Source organism: Panthera leo, chromosome C2, assembly GCF_018350215.1.
Source record: "Panthera leo isolate Ple1 chromosome C2, P.leo_Ple1_pat1.1, whole genome shotgun sequence".
Taxonomy (NCBI): Eukaryota; Metazoa; Chordata; class Mammalia; order Carnivora; family Felidae; genus Panthera; species Panthera leo.
The window spans coordinates 140,119,496-140,133,289 of record NC_056687.1 but is presented as its reverse complement, the minus strand read 5'-3'; the positions used below and the strand labels follow the sequence as shown (position 1 = coordinate 140,133,289).

General features: G+C 42.0%; 1 long non-coding RNA gene across 1 annotated transcript in view; it reads right to left on the bottom strand.

Annotated features, from left to right (window-relative positions):
• LOC122198609 overlaps positions 1 to 13,794 on the bottom strand; it is a 53,415-nt gene that overhangs the window by 3,793 nt on the left and 35,828 nt on the right. Inside the window, exon 2 of the long non-coding RNA XR_006193055.1 lies at positions 12,329 to 12,387. This is a non-coding gene — a long non-coding RNA (uncharacterized LOC122198609). The remainder of the gene's footprint in view (positions 1 to 12,328; positions 12,388 to 13,794) is intronic.

Genomic DNA, 13,794 nt, shown 5'->3' with positions numbered 1-13,794 from the left:
CATTTTCAGTAGGACAATGGAGTCTCCTTAACACAGAGGAAGCTCAGCACAATTTGGCCAGGACATAAACCAAATAAATAGTTTCCAAACAAAGTGTCTGATTATATCCTAGCTGGCTCATGAAGGAGGCCAGTCCAGGTAAGATGGAGCAAGCATTTATTATTTCCCTGGGCTAGATCAGTTCAGAGTACCATTTCCTGAGTCCCACCAGCTCTATTCAAATGACTGTATACCTCTTATATTTCTCTCTTTTCTACATTATGTACCTTTCAACTCCACCCTAGTGAACACATTTCCCTCCCCCCAAAAATTACTTTATTCCTTTTCTTTTGGGGAGTTCTTTACATATATATTCCAGCTAGGTTCAGCTCTTAACCCCTTTACACAGGCAAAGCTAATGTGATATCTAATAGTGATATTAATGTGATATCTAATAGTTTGATTTGGGCTATGGAGCTGGTGTCATGTCAAAAACCTGGAGCATTCTAATAATCCAGAAAGAAGAGAAGACAGAGTACGACGTTAGTTTGCTTCCCTACCTCAAGATGACAGATCATTCTGGTTTCATATTTAGCTTCTTGGGGCATGATAGCTTTGTAAATAAGTGGAATTGTCATTGGGTTCATGTACACAAGATCTGACTCATTAAATGTTATTCGAACCAAAGCAAAAGTCAGTAAAACTACTGAAATGTCAAGTGTTACAGATATCCTTTGAGTGTGTATCTCTGAAAATACATGGGCTACCTAACAAAAAATGTTCTATGTCTCGAAGGGCAGAATCCATTTACACCATATACAGATGAGTAAGTGAAGTCTGTTGGTAAAATGGCATTGCCTGAATTTTATATTAAGAAAGCTGTGTTAGCTAGTTCCCCAGAAAGCAGAGTTTATGTGCTACAGTTCTATTAGAGATCGTAGCCCCCCAGGAAACAAGAGTGGAGAAGAAAAAGCATGAGGCAGGGTAGGGAAGAGAGTAAATACACGGGCGCATTGCTGCGCTGGCCACACCAAGCACAACAGAATACTCAGTCGTGCAAGACTAGTTTCTAAGGGGGCAGATGAACTACGGGATCTCAGGACAGTTCATCTGAGAGTGGGGAAATAAGAAATGATCTACTGGTACTCATCTCCCATTATCAAAATTGGCACTGACACCCCTCTCCTTCTGCACTGTATATGCCTGGCCACAGAGCAGGTCCTGTGGTCTCTCATGCTGGAGGAGCAAAAGCAATCCCCCAAGTGGGGAACAGTAGTGTCCGCTCCAACAGCTGGGCAGAGCCCAGGGTGGTAGACGAGGTGGTGAATGGGGTAGAAGAAGTCATCCTGGCCCTGGAAAGATAAATGGAGCTTAGAGGATCGTCAGTGATCTGACACGGGTGCCTCCAGCCAATGAGTTCTGATTATCTGGAGAAACAGCATAGCCTTTCAAGTTCCAAAGAAAATCATGAAGCTCAACCAACAAATTGAAGCTGTATTTCACTATATCATGAACTTGTGTGTATAGAGGCTTTTAATTTAATACGAACTGGCGCATAAATTGTCTACTTGGCTCTATTTTCTTACAGAGGTTGAAAAACGTGTAGAGACTGCTCTTCTCATTACACTCTATCAGTTGTTGTTGGTTTTTTTTGTTTGTTTGTTTGTTTTACAGGTGGCTCATTTCAAGGGCAAATTTTCTTCTGTATAAATATCTAGCTGAGGGGCACCCGGAGAGCTCAGTCAGTTCAGCAACCAACTCTTGATTTCAGCTCAGATCATGATCTCACGGTTGTGCAATTGAGCCCCACATCAGACTCTGTGCTGAGCATGGAGCCTGCTTGGAATTCTCTCTCTCCCTCTCCTTCTGCCCCTCCCCTGCTCGCGGATGCGCACAAGTACACACACTTTCTATCAAAATAAATAAATAAACTTTTAAAATAAATATCTAGCTGAAAATTTTATAGAAGCCAATGGAATTTTTAATTTTTTTCATATAGAACGTCACTCAGATGAAGTTGCAATGAATACTCTTCTTCAGTTTCAAGACAGACTGATAATATCCTCTATTTTCTTTTAACTTTCTTGCATATAACACTAATAGCAATGAGGGAGGCAAATGCATATAGAATAAACCTTCAAGTTTAGCAAATTTGAATATTCTTATGCCCACAAATCCCAAAGGACATGGAGATTTGAAAAACACTCCTCAGGGCACCTGGGTGGCTCAGTTGGTTAAGCGTCCAACTCTTGATATCAGCTCAAGTCATGATCTCCCAGGTGTGAAACTGAGCCCCACAGCAGGTTAAGCACTGAGCGTGGAGCCTGCTTGGGATTCTCCCTCCTGCTCTCTCTCTCTCTCTCTCTCTCTCTCTCTCTCTGCCCTTCCCCCACTTGAGTGCTCTCTCTCTCTCTCAAAATAAATATTTAAAAAAGGAAGGAAGGAAGAAAGAAAAGAAGGAGGGAAGAAAGAAAGCAAGAAAGCAAGAAAGAAAGAAAGAAGAAAGTTTACTCATCAGTTTTACCCTGAGTCCTAGAAGGATACTGCAATCTTATTTGTTACAGATATTCAGGTATCTCTGAATTCTAAGGATTTTATGATTTTTCCTGTAGGCATGTTTAACCTTTAACGAGCTTTTATTTTTTTTTTAATTTTTTTTTAACGTTTATTTATTTTTGAGACAGAGAGAGACAGAGCATGAACGGGGGAAGGTCAGAGAGAGGGAGACACAGAATCCGAAACAGGCTCCAGGCTCTGAGTGGTCAGCACAGAGCCTGACGCGGGGCTCGAACTCACGGACCGTGAGATCATGACCTGAGCCGAAGTCAGAGACTCAACCGACTGAGCCACCCAGGCGCCCCTAACAGAGCTTTTAGAATGTCTTGAGCACTACCTAAAGTGAAAGCCAAATAGAATCTTTGTAACAATAAATTATATGATAAGATAAAGAACCCAAGACCACAAAGGATCATTCATTGGTAAGTAAGCTTGTGAGAATCCAATTGAACATTTTAGAAAATTCACTTTCATTTTCCCCAGCACTCTGACAAAAGCACCACTCCTCAGTTACCTGGCACTCAAGAGTCCCAGCAGCCATCCCAAAGGACGTACCAGTTTGTGCTGTTGTCCAGACTCCTTCACTGTCACACTGGAGTGCGTAGTTACGGCCCACTTTGTAATGAACACCTACTCTGTGCCAGGAATCATATTAGTCCCTCTACATTACCTCTAACCCTCCAAACAAACCTGTAAAGTAGGTATTAGTTTCGTCTGACAATGGGAGAAAGGATGCTCAGTGTGAATAAGCAACTTCTCCAACATTTAACAGTTGGCAAATGTCAGAGCACATAGGGTCCCAAGATCCATGTTGTTTTTACAAGCTGCACTAAACAAACTTTTAGGCCCTGAAGAAAAAGAAATGGCAACTCCACTCTGGAAATGTTTACCATTCCCCTCCCCAAAAGGCTCACCTGCCCTAATGCCAAAAAATTGTGCCTGTTGAAGAAAGGCTACCTCACCTATCATTAGGTTTATCTGTTGCAAAACCACTTGTTGGTGTTACAGTATTGAAGACTAATTTCTCTTTACAGGACCTATTTATAGCCTAGCTGGCAGGTGGAAATTTTTGTTTTGCTAACATTTCAGGGTGTAAGCAGTTAAGTTTGGGGAGAGCCAAACTGCTCTGCACAACAGAAGGAAAAGAATTTACAGCAACAGAGGTTGGGAGAGGAAGTGTGGGGAAAGGACAAGGAAACAAAGTAACAGAGGCACTTAACTTTCAAGATGTGACACCGCCACTATCACTCCCTCAACGCCGGATAATCGACTTGAAGTTGACAAATGTACAGTAAGACAAATTTCTTGTGGAAACAAATAAAAAGGGACATTCAACATACCGTGTTGCCATGAAGCAGGAGAGCCCCAAAGCAAAGAGGATCTTGATAATATAATTATTCAACAATTCATAGAATTCTGAGTCTTACTTTATCTGGTTTCAAAAAATTGAGAGAGGAGTTTTTTTAAAGCAATTTCACCTAGCTCTGAGGAGGGGGCTTTAGCTGACATCTGGTAGACACATTTACTTAAGACTGCACATAGGCATGGGGATAAATTAGTAAACTGAAGGTCCCTGTGGAACTTTCCACAGGAAGGCAGTAAGAGCCTCTCTTACCCAATTTTTTTTTTTTTTTTTTTTTTTAGTTTTTGGTTGTTTTGTTTTTTTTTTTTTAGTAATCTCTACATCCAATGTGGGGCTTGAACCCACAACCCAAGATCAACAGCTGCACGTTCTTCCAAGTGAGCCAGCCAGGTTCCCCTCTCTTACCCAACTTTCACTCTCACTTGTAGTTAAAGGAAGACAGCAAACATCTTAAAACATTAGCAACCAAACCCAGATATATTAGATAGAAATTTTTTGCCATATTTGCAATGTCTGAAATGTCACAGGATTCATATGAGGAATATACAGCTAGGCTTTCCAAACCAACAAGGAAAGGACAAGAAATCCAATTAAAAAGTAGACTATTCACAGGAGAAGCCCAAATGGCTGACAAGTACGTAAAGAGATGCCCCACCTCGCTTATAATCAGAAATGGGAAAAGTGATACCACTTCATACTCAAAAATTAGGCAGCCAGAAAAGAACAAGTGTTAGCAAAAATGTAAGGAGACAAGTACCTCATCTCCTGCTAATTAGGGTGCAAACTGGTTCACAGCATCTTGCCTATACCTGATGACTCTACACAACCAGGATTCCATTCCCAGGAACACCCCCAAACTCACACACATCTATAGGCATGCTCATCCTACAAAGAGTTGAGTTCAGGCCAGGAAAGAGGAGAAGAATATTGGGTGGAGGGCTGCCCATCATGGGATCACTGCAGCATCAGAAACACTGGACTAGATTTACACACCGAAACATTTAAGAAACAAAACAAGGCCTGTAACACCATACTATGTATGTAAACTCCAAACACACAAAAAGAAAACACTGTATGTCTTACATGGGGTCACACATAACCAAGGACCCATATCACCCACACGTATCAAGCACATTTGATTGGGTGCCCATGTAGAAAAGATGAGGAAGCAAAACTGAAATAAAACAGGAGAACGGCCATGACAGGCTGATGATTTTAACCATCATGAAATGAGGAGCTTACTTCAAGCCCCTCTACCTGAGGTCCTCATAAAACCTGACAGGTTTTAATCATCTTTTTATTATCTCTTCTCTGAGTCACCCCTATGTGATAATGGGCCTTCTATGATCAGATAATGGAATTCTGGTGAGGGACATAATCTACCGCCTCAGAACCAGAAAGATGAAATTTTAAAAAGGGCTTGAAGATGACGAGGGGAAGAAAAGAAAGAGGTAGACCATCCTGGTTGGTAAAACAGTCTTCCAGTTGCAGAAGTATTTTTCAATCAGTAATATCAAATGTGAAACTCCAACATGTTAAGAAAGGAGAGAAAAGGCTCGGGCTGAATTGGTCTACCCACACACCCACCCCAAAGTCCCCAAGCAAATCTTTGTCTCAATAGATTGACAGATCACTAAACCTCCATCAGAGTTCTGGAAACCTCTCTTCTAGAAATGTTTGCATTTATAAGCCTAGCCTGGAGTGATCAATGGGTGGGTCAACTTCAATTAAAAGGTCAGGATAGAACCACTGAGACTCCTGAGTATTAGTCAAGTTCTGCAGAGACGGGCCCCAGACCTAAGGCTGTGCTGCCTGTGACAAGAAGGGGGAGATGGCCTTTTGCTGCCCCTACTCCTTCTTTATTCTTTTTTTTTTTTTTTTTTTTTAATTTTTTTTTTCAACGTTTATTTATTTTTGGGACAGAGAGAGACAGAGCATGAACGGGGGAGGGACAGAGAGAGAGGGAGACACAGAATCGGAAACAGGCTCCAGGCTCTGAGCCATCAGCCCAGAGCCTGACGCGGGGCTCGAACTCACGGACCGTGAGATCGTGACCTGGCTGAAGTCGGACGCTTAACCGACTGCGCCACCCAGGCGCCCCTCTTTATTCTTTAAAACCAAGTTAACAAGACTCTTATTTTTATCAGCCTGGTATTGAATATTCAAAATGTTTGTGCCATGTAAGTGGGTTAAGCAAATTTAAACTCAACTATTTCCGTCTCTTCCAAGTTCCTCTAATTCAGAGGGCTTATGAGCCAGGACCCAATCATTTGATATGGGGAATGATCCAAGGAACATTTAGCTTGTGGAAGACATGTCATTCTAGCTCAGATTCAAGATACTTGCCAGGTAGAACAGGAAATCAATTTGTTCTCTGTTATTTCCGAAGAGCCTAGCCAGGATTAATGAATGAAATTACTCAGAAGTCAATATCAACTCAAAAGAAGGAAGAATTATGTCACGGTTACACTGTCTAGAAGTAGAAATAGAGAGTTCCCTATCACCTAAGGTGCTTAAGCAAAGACTAAACTCTTCCCCGACGACAAGGTAGCAAGAAGGCTAGATGTGTCAAAGCAAATGACCTCTCAGATCCACTTCAGCCCCATATCACATCATGAACACGTCCTCGGGGGTCTATTTCCCCTACCTGCTCTGGTTTTAGGCTGTCCCTCATGCTGTATTTTAAGTTCCCCACAGGGAAATATGTGAGATGAACCTCAGTTAGATGTGACTTCTGGTGCTGCTTACTTTTAATGTATAATCCTTCTCCACAAAAGCAGATAAGCCAGTAAAATAAAGCCTACCATCTGTCTCTCCGTGTTTTTTTTCAGCTATCATCCTACTAGCTCCTGAGAAAACCTTCTCTGTGCTGCCATGAATCAGACAGGCTGATCTGAAACCATTACCAGGGAGCATGATGTGTCAGAATCAAAGAGCAACTCTAAAGTGAGATAAAATATAGCAAATAAATTCTAGGATGGTCTGACACACTGGGAACATTATGTTGCCATTGGTTCATCACAATTATGTCAAATACTGCAGCTGTTATTATTAAGTCTCCATCATAACATGAATCTCACTTTAATTGCCTCTGGTTGAGACTCTGCACATTGGTTGTCTGCCCGGCATGAATTTATTTTAACCAAAATTAGTCTTAATCAGCTTGACTTGAGTAATGATGTAGCCAAAACACACACACACACACACACACACACACACACACACACACACACACACAAAACCCATAGCCAGGAGACAGTCTGAGAAGCTTCTCCAACAATTCATAGATTAGAAAAGAACAGAACTTTTAAAAAATATTTTGCAAGGAATTAATCCCTCTCCTACATTTCAAAACACTTTTAATCAGCTTTCATGTTAGCGAAAGTCCTGGTTGTCCACTGTGGAAAGGTATCTGGAGAATAAAAAGTACACTATGGGGCAGTCCGGTGCCTTATGACAGAACGGGGACTTGTATTTTGAGGTTGTGCTGTACGTTCCCAGCTCCTTCTACGTGGGGGCCTCGTGAGGCTTGAGAGCTAAGAAGATGCCTTATTTTGAAAGTCTATCAGAAGTGGACATGATTAGATTCTGACCACTCCAAATTACCATGGATTACAGCAAGACTAAAAATGAGCTGGTGTAACTTTTTCCTCCAAAATAGTGATTACAAATCACATATTTACAAGGATTAATGACATCCAGCTTGTCATAAAAAGCTTTCAACTTCAATCAGCCTCATCCTCCCTAGGAACCCTTTCATTTCACATCCAAGTACAAGCTCCTTTCCTTCCAGAAATAAGACTATACTCTCCCCCTGGAAAAAAAATGCACAAATACGTTTCATACAGACAGGAAAAATGGGGTGGGAGGAGGGGCAGGCAGTGCCACAGCTCCAGAGAATGTGATTCCGTGGCACATAAAAACAAAACTACTGAGGGGCTCCTGGGTGGCTCAGTCCGTTAAGCATCCGACTTCCGCTCAGGTCATGATTTCGACGTTCGTGAGTTTGAGCCCTGCGTCTGGTTCTGTGCTGACAGCTCAGAACCTGGAGCCTGCTTGGGATTCTGTGTCTCCCTCTCTCTCTGCCCCTCCCCCACTCACACTCTGTCTCTCTCTCTCTCTCTCAAAGATTAACATTTAAAAAAAATTTTTTTAATAAAACTACTGGCCCCAGAAATTCAAACAAAGTAAATTCTTTTTTTAAATTATTTTAAGTGTTTATTTTTAAGACAGAGAGAGACAAAGCATGAGTGGGGGGAGGGGCAGAGAGAGAGGGAGACACAGAATCCAGAGCAGGCTCCAGGCTCTGAGCTGTCAGCACAGGGCCCCACACAGGGCTGGAACTCGTCAACCACATGATCTGAGATCAGATCATGATCTGAGCCAAAGTTGGACGCTCAACCAACTGAGCCACCCAGGTGCCCGAAAGAAAAATAAATTCTTAAGTTGATCCCAAGAATCCCTTGAGGGTTCTGAAATTTATTCTCAGAAGTAAACAAAATTTTTATTATTTTTTTTAAATTTTTGGCTTCGTTGCAAAGTTAATTTTAAAACTTATCAGAAATCATTTTTGATCATCCAGATCAGCTCAAAACAAAATACAAAATTTCATTCATTCATTTGCATTCATGTTAACAAGGCCTTTATACTTACAATACCTAATATACTTTAACTGTTGCAAACTAATGAGGACCCCAAAAAAGCAGACTTAACATATAAATGATCGGATTCCTGGGGCACCTGGATGGCTCAGTCAGTTGAAGATCCAACTTTGTCTCAGGACATGATCTCACAGTTCATGAGTTAGAGCCTCACGTCGGGCTCTGTGCTGACAGCTCAGAGCCTGGGACCTGCTTCAGATTCTGTGTCTCCCTCTCTCTCTGCCACTCCCCCACTCACAGGCGCATACTCATTCTCTCTCTCTCTCTCAGAAATAAATGAACATTTTAAAAAATTTATAATAAATAAATAAATAAATAAATAAAGCAGTCAGAAAACAAAGGGCAGCATCCTGGTTCACTGGACCCGTGAAGATGGAGAGAAAATCCTGTTTGCAATCTTTTCCTAAAGTCCCTTTTTCTTTAAAAAAATTTTTTTTTTAATGTTCATTTATTTTTGAGAGAGAGAGACAGAGTGTGAGCAGGAGAGGTGCAGAGAGAGAAGGAGACACAGAATCCAAAGCAAGGTCCAGGCTCTGAGCTGTCAGCACAGAGCCCGACACAGGGTTCGAACTCATAGACCGTGAGATCATGACCTGAGCTAAAGTCAGACGCTCAACCGGTTGAGCCACCCAGGCGTCCCCCAAAGTCTCTTTTTCTACTTTGATGATGGATGGCCTGTACTATAGGTGAATTACTTTTTTTTTTTTTTTAATGTTCATTTATTTATTTTTGAGAAAGAGTGAAAGAGCAGGGGAGGGGAAGAGAAAAAGAGACAGAGAATCCCAAGCAGGCTCTGCATGGTCAACACAGAGCCCGATGTGGGGCTCTAACTCATGAACCATGAGATCATGACCTAAGCCAAAATCAAGAGTCAGATGCTTAACCAACTGAACCACCCAGGAGCTCCTAGGTGAGTTACTTCTAAAGCAAGGCAAATTTTCTTGCCTGAACCTAGGAAGCATTTCCTCAACTACTAAGGGGAGATGGCAAGTGAAATGAGCTCAGACACTAGTGGATCCTGAGACGAAATCCTGAAGGTGTCCCATCTAGGAGCCCACTGCAGGAACACAAAATTCAGCTAAGTTTGGGCAACCTGAGAATAGAGAAAACTTGGACTCCCCTTCTTGGGCTGAGGCTATGAAAACACCAAGACTCCTTAAGAAAAATGGACATGTGGGGACCAGTTCCCCAAGACACAAAGTAAAAAGGGAGTGGCAGGATAATTTTGTGAAGATAAGAGGCCCCTAAGTAGCCTGAGTTTCAATAACACCACAAAATTTCCCATAGCCAAATTTGAGATAGCAGCAGTAGAATCCTTGCAGGCAGTGTACCTAAGAACGGCACAGAAATTAGCCGAGAGAGGAAGAACTTGATTGGAAAGAGCGTGAGGTCAGGAAGGAATGAGGGACAAAGCTGGGCCCCACGTGCATCCACAACGGAACACCAGAGGGCTCAGTGATGTCCCTGTGGACTGATGACAACACAGACCAGAAGCCCTACGCATGACGTGACAACATAATGGGGTTATTCTCAAATTTTCACGTGCATTAGAGTTCCCTTGGAAAGCCTGCTGGCATACAGATTCGGGTTCAGCAACTCTGGGGTGGGGACTAAGAATCTACATTTCTAACAAGTTCTCAGGTGATGTTGATATCGCTGCTCTGGCGACCACACTCAGAGAATCGCTGCTATGATGCATCCTAACCCTCTAACTTATGTGAGACCCAGATATAAAAGGAAACTCCCAGCATAAAGGAGATCATACTAGGAGTATGTTTATCATATACTTATAGGAAAATAGTTACCTTTCCCACACACCTGTACTCGGAACTAAGATTTGTGTCCATCAGTTAGATAAGGGCCAATGGCCTCCTTCATCTCTCTGGTTATTTTCTGCTTCGGAAAGCATCACTTCCTGATATATCGCAACACTGAATATAATTCTCAAATACACCCAGTAACATATTAAAGATGTATTTCTTCAACACTTAATGAAAAAGAGGTCATTAAGTGTTGGAACTCACTGTCTAGCATATTCAAATAAATTGTAGTAGACAAGATAGCAAATGGTTCTTCTAAAGTGTATCAGGTCACTTCCCCCACCCCACCTCGGAAAATTCCTCAGTGGCTTTCTTTGTCACTCAAGTAAAATCTATAGATCACCACACTGTGGACAGCAAGGCTGCACGTGGCCTGAGACCCAGATACCACTCCGTCCTTTTCGACACTGCCCAGCACACTAACTCTACCCTGATACATCAACGTATCTTCTGCTCCTTAAAGAGCCAAAGGACATACACACCTTGCGACCTTGTATGCTGTTCCCTCAGCCTGGAATAGCAGCTCCTTCCCTTGTTTCCTTCGGGTCTTTACTCAACCCCTCATCAGAGAGGCTCTTCCTCTTCACTGATAGAAAACAGCTCCTTCACCTTCACCCCCCCTCACTTTCCACCTGCTTCACCCCATTTTATTTTTCTTCCCCATCATTTATCATAATGTGACATATCATATTTTAGGGTTTTAAATTTTTCGATTGTCTGCTAGAATGTAAACTCCATGAAAGAAGGAAATTTGCTTTGTCTGCTGCTAGATCCCTAGTACCTAGGAAGTACTTGGCACATGAGATCACTCAGTAAATTACTGTCAAATGAATTAACAGAAAGAAAGGCCTGCAGGCCAAAAGAAACGACAGTCCTACGCCTTCGAACACCCTAAGAGATGTAAGGGAAGGTCTCCTGCCCAGGCTGGCACCCCCAGTTGCTTTCACATGCCCACCTTTCCCTTCCTCTCTCACCACCAAACACCCACACATCAGCACTGAGGAAGAGGCGCTCATGTGCTGTATGTGGGACGAAAGAACACAACACAGGGTGAAACAAACTGCAAAATGGAAAGCCAGAGGCAAGGAGAAAAGTCCTTCTCCATGGCAGGCAACCCAACCTCAGCTGAGGACACTAAGAATGCCTGTGACCCCACGACCCGGTGACAACCAAGAGCTAACATTTGGGTAGATAAATATCCTTGTAGACATTTGTATACACACAGATACACAAGCATGTTATTTGCTTTTTTGACTTTCAATGTAGACTGGATTCCAGACAAAGATCTCTAGGAGTTAAGCCTAAAGGAATATAAAATCAAAAGATGAGGTCAATAGAAAAGACAGGAACCGGGTAGGCAGAAGACGTCACACTTACCATTTTCCCTAGGCTTTCCAAAAGCTGAGAATTTCTCTGCTCCAGTGTCTACAACCATAATTGTTTATGATAATAATGTGTTCAGATAAGTGATGTCAAAGGATCAAATAGTTTTTACATTCTCAGCTTTTAGCAGAAACCTGGAAGTGCCACAGTTTAGCGCTCAATTATCACCATCTTCCTTGGAGACTTTTGAGAACTTAATGAGTTTGTCCTTTTGCATGAGTACAGAGTTCAAATGGAAAGGATCCTTCCAACGACTCACATTAAAATTTATTCTAAGTGTCTTTTAACATTTGGACTTTAAACAGAAGACTCGGTATTTCTGAATCAAATGTATCTTCTTGTTTAATGCCGCGATAAATTTCCACAGACACTCCCCAGGTTACACTTCAATGAAGCCAAAGATCCAGAGAAGCCACAGGAAGGAGACTGAAGTGACTTTCAATTTAAAGTGATTAGGAGTTCAGAAAAGGCAACCTTTCTGGATGTCGAAGTTCTACAGTCTCGAGTTTTGAGTTCAGCAATTCAGAACACTATCGTGCAAAGTGGTGCTGAGGCATTCCACTTACCAGAACATTCCTTGTTCCCCATTTTTCTCCTGCTTTCTCTTCATGCTCTCCATCCTTTCCTACCACAGAAAAGATACACAGAAAGTTTTTAGTAATGTTTGTAAAAGAATGAATAAATTTATTTACATGTCCAGCAAAAATCCTACTACCTTGTAGTCTTTTTTTTTAAATATTGTTTGCTTTTGTTATCTTATTAATTCATGATTAAAACATATTGTGGTGTGGGGTGCCTGGGTGGCTCACTCGGTTAAGCATCCAACTTTGGCTCAGGTCATGATCTCGTGGTCCATGAGTTCAAGTCCCGCATTGGGCTCTGTGCTGAGAGCTCAGAGCCTGGAGCCTGCTTTGGATTCTGTGTGTCTCTCTCTGCCTCTCCCCTGCTTTCTCTCTCTCTCTCTCTCTCTGAAAATTAAGTAAACATTTTTTTAATTATTTAAAAAATATTGTGGTGTAATTATTTTTCCAGTAGTCTTCCCAGTGGACAGCAGCATATAATGGGAAGACCATGGGCTTTTGACTATAGATATGAATTTGAATCTTGTCCTCACTACATCTTGTGTCCTTAGACAAGTTGTTCAACTTTCTTTCACCTCAAATGTCTTGTTTGTGAGATGGGGATAATAATACAAATTTTGTGTTGGGAAAGACAATTCTCCACGAGTCTCTCGTGCTCACAGCTGGCATGTAGGGTATACCAAAAATGCTGGGCCCTAACTGTTGTTTCTTCACCCAGGCAATTTCTCACGGTTGTATTTGCAGCAAGCACCTTTGAGGGATGAGGTGGTGTCTCCCTCAGGAACAAAGAGCATGATTACTCACTCACTACTTCCTATAAAAGTGGTAGATTCCTAGAGCTCAGGGTTCCCCAGCTATGACAAAAAAATACCGTGGGCATAGTATCCATCTGGACCCCTACTGGCTTGCCCCGCTGGACCTTGGGTCGCAAAGGGATCTGGCACAAAATGCTGGTGCTCATGCTGTTTGCTGCAACGTGAATAATAAAATCCTTTGTCTCTCACCTAGAGGTCTCATCTACCAGCATCCGAAATAAGAGACTAAAACTCACTGGAAAATCTAGTTTCAACATTAATAGATTAACTTACTGGCTTGTAAGCTGGGTAAAATAAAACCCCACATGTGACAGTTCACAGGGTTGTCGAAAGATTAAATGAGATCACCAAAATAAAGCACACGGCACAGGGTGGGCACTAAATAAATATGCACAAAAACATTTTCCCTTTAGCATCTCATTTAAATTTCTTTAACTATTTTAGGTAATAGCTCTTGACAAAATTGTGATGATAGTGAGGTTATTCCTTTACCTCTCTTCACTTTTCCCACATAATCTATCACTCCCACATGTAGTGATAAAGTCATCATATTCTCCCAGAAGAGTTTACAGCTGGTACCTCTCTGGAGGTCTAAGTGCTTGGGACAGAAGGGAACACGTGAAAACTGAAGAAGAT